Below are 3,730 nucleotides of genomic sequence, written 5' to 3'. Positions count from 1 at the left end.
CGGAGGAAAGTAACCACCGTACATCTCATGAGATTGTTGGCTATGTACGTGCGTTCAAACTTGTTTAAAACCCCAGGATTCTCTGTCGGCATTCTATGCCTACTTTCTGGGCACACCCACCGTACCGGGTCGGCGAGTTCACACCAAACTGTACACCGCCAGACCATCGGTCGAGCTCTAACTGTCTATCTTATAGACTGCCCTCTATGTGGGCCAATCTTGCGGGCGTCTCCGCCGTTCCCTCCTTGTGCGGAGTGGTCTACGGTGGATGGCTTTACCGTGCCCATTTGTCGAATCGGCTTCTTTCTTAGAAATTTTTTCACGGCACACTCGAGTCGCCCCGCATGCTGCTTTCATCCTCCTTCCATGCAATGCATGTGGCCAGGGTCACCGCACGACCGAGGATGATGTAACCGTGGATGGATGTATGCTTATGCCTTCCTAACCACGATCACTACGACCCGCCTTCTCTCGGGCCGACTGTGGATGAGTCTCTCCATGTAAGTGATTTACTTCACTGGAGTTCTTCTTTTAGAAATTTAGATTCTCATCCCCCGCTGCTTATTTTTGCCGCCCCCCGCAGCTTTTTGGAGCTCCTTATCTTACCGATATCGGACTGTTCCACGCTGCCGCAACCGGCGCCGGCGGTGCTTGCTCTTACGATCACCTGAGAAACAGGCCTTGTGACTTTTTTCATAAACAACTGGTTCTCACCGCAGACTGATGGAAATTTTGTGATTACTTCCTCAAGTCTCCTTCGCTTGTTTCTTCAAGCGAGGACTTCGACACTCTTAGCCAGTTTCCGTCCCTAACTTGATAGGACAGGGCCGTTGCTACCTCATTTGATTCCGTTGGGAATGTAACGGTTGAGGTATCATATCTGGCGATGTCTGTTCGTTTAGAGCATCTCTTGATGGTCGTTTACACGTAATATCGTGACAGATTTTTTTTTCGCCAGCTCCCTCTGGCGTACGCTTGCTGCTGCTAGGGATTCCCCCGCCCAGCGGACAGCCATCGCAGCCTAGCCTCACGGGCTCTCTCGGCGATGGTGGCTTGAGCCAAGCCACCTCTTCCACCGCGGGCACTGCACCCTCAGATGGGTGCTTCAATCAGTATGGGAGAAAGGGGATCCTGAGTTCTCTCTCGATCACTCGGTCTAACACACTTTTGTCGTGATGTGTACCGCGCTGTTTCCCTGACACGCCCGGTTGAACTATTTTGACCAGACTGCTCTATTCTACACAGGCAACATGTCCGCGGCATTCCTTATTAACAGGATGGCACTCAGTCGCTTTCTCGACCCTTGTCTGCCTTACGAGTGGTTTTCTTCCTAAATCCCTACTCTCCGTCGTTCCTGGTCCCCTTCGGACCGCTAGTAACTTTTTACCACAGCTCTCTATCAGAATTCTGCAGATTTTCTGCCCTCACGCATTTGAGACAGATATCGAATTCTGGGCGCTTTCTCCCACGCGGAGGCTTCCCCTACAGAAATTTCCAAGCTTGCGGGAAGCGTGCGACTAGCTTGCGCAAGCTTGCGGCATGCTAGTAACTAGCATGCGGCTAGCTTAATAAGCGTGTGATATGCGTGCAGAGTAATAGTTAAGCGATCTTTTAGCGAGCAGGGACTGTTCGCTAGCATGCACTCGCTTATTAAGCGAGCGCCCTGCTAGTCGCATGCTAGTTACTAGCAAGCGGCACGCTTAAATTTCTGCAGGGGTTCTGAGATATCTCGCCTTCTCAGATTGGTCGATTGATCACTTACTGAGCCTTAAAAGCTTCAGTTTTCCGATCACGATTCTTGTTGAAATTTTCAACAAATTCCGATTCTTACGCTCTAGTCAGCAGGTGATGTTGTTCTCCTGACACTAGGCCGAGGGCCCATGATACTTAGTATTCCTGAGTATACAGGGCATTCCTCTCGAGGACATTTTTGAGGGCCGCCTTTTGGCGCTCAACTAACTCTTTCACTTCTTTCTACTTGAAGGACATTCCGTCCAGCGAGGCGAGATTTGCTGCTTCGGCGCTTAAAGCAGCTGCGGCTTTTTCCCCCTCCCTAAATTTCGTTGTTTTTGTTTTTTTAAATTTTCTTAGGCTTACAATTGAAAACATGCCTCCCTACGGTTTGAGTCCGTGCTGGTCTAGCAAATCAAGTAGATGTATGGAGTTATTGAAGTAAATTATGAAAATACTTACCTGATTTTCTTATTTACGAGATAACTCATACATCTACTTGATACCCTCCCACCGACCCTCCGCCTTGCGTAGCAACATGTTTCAACGTATGGGCTTGCGAAAGGTGAGGAAGATGGACGCTAATTGCGCGGTGATCATGGGTAGTAAGCCTGAACGGGAGAGGGCGCGCTCGCGCTTTTTAAATTCTTGGGAGTTCTTTTCGGGTATGGCAGTCCAGAGGGCTGAACTAGCAAATCAAGTAGATGTATGAGTTATCTCGTAAATAAGAAAATCAGGTATTTTCATAATTGCACACATAAAAACGGGACCTTCCAGCACTTTTCTAATCATGCACAGGATAGGTATATAACTATAAAATTCATGTGAGCGCGATGCAAAATTGAGATTTTAGACCGATAGATTAGGAAAAGGATGGAAAATTTGGTATTTTTTATATAACATGTGAGCGCGAAGCATGAGCAATTTTTTTGTAAATTCTGACCTGAAACTTTAACATTTATAGGTACATTTTGAATAAAACAAAACTAACTTCTTATCTGAATGGACATACGCGCCCGTGTTAAGAACTCGACCTAAAATAGGGCATTCCAATCTGAAAAACGGTCAAGTTCAGCACTATTTGAAACAATGAAGAACTCTGAGATGAGGGGGGGGGGGTGTTCCTACAAAACGTTGATTTTCATCACATTTCTGTAATTCATCATACCTACCAGATTTCCAGGGGGTGCTACCTCAGGAAAATAACACAGGCTGCACCCCTGCATCCAAAGGGTTATGTGACACTCACACACCCTCACACAAACACACGCCAGCACATGTATATATATATATATAAATATATATACACACACACAAATATACTTATTTATTAATTTAGATATTTTTTTTTACTAGTTTCTTTTCAGTACCGTACTGTAAGGAGATTATTAATAAAGAAAGATAATAAATAAATAAACATAATAAATAAGGGTGCACCACCAGTGACTACACTGGTACCTGAATACAAATTTTGGAGCATTAGAACAAATTTTAGAAAATGTTAATAAAGGTTAAGACATTATCAAACGAATGAAAAGAAACATACACAATAAAATGCCACCTCATTGATTAAGGCTATCATTATACCACAAAATAAATGTGTAAATGAAGATTCTAACTGAATTTATAGAAAAAGAAAAAAAATATATAAATTGATGCACCTATAAAGTTAATCTTTATAAACGCATTCTCTGTCATTGTTGTGTTTGGGATTAATAACGCTTTCTCTTTATTATGATTTTATGCCCCATGCGCTTTAAATGATTTTTCGAACATATTTACTACGTAGACGGGAGTTTGATTTTTAAAAGCGGAAATTTTAATTCTACAATTAAAACCATTTTATTATTTTTTTCTGTATGCCATCCAATCGATTGCACCAAGATCATTTTAAGATGGGGTTCTCAGACTGGCCCTCGTGGTAATTGAATATTAAGAAATCTTTTTTATTCTCCCTTATTTACCTTTAGTGCAAAACCAGGGGAGTATCCATGGGGTG

The sequence above is a fragment of the Lytechinus variegatus genome, chromosome 9 (assembly GCF_018143015.1).
Source record: "Lytechinus variegatus isolate NC3 chromosome 9, Lvar_3.0, whole genome shotgun sequence".
In the NCBI taxonomy this organism is placed as follows: domain Eukaryota; kingdom Metazoa; phylum Echinodermata; class Echinoidea; order Temnopleuroida; family Toxopneustidae; genus Lytechinus; species Lytechinus variegatus.
This window is presented reverse-complemented; position numbering follows the sequence as displayed.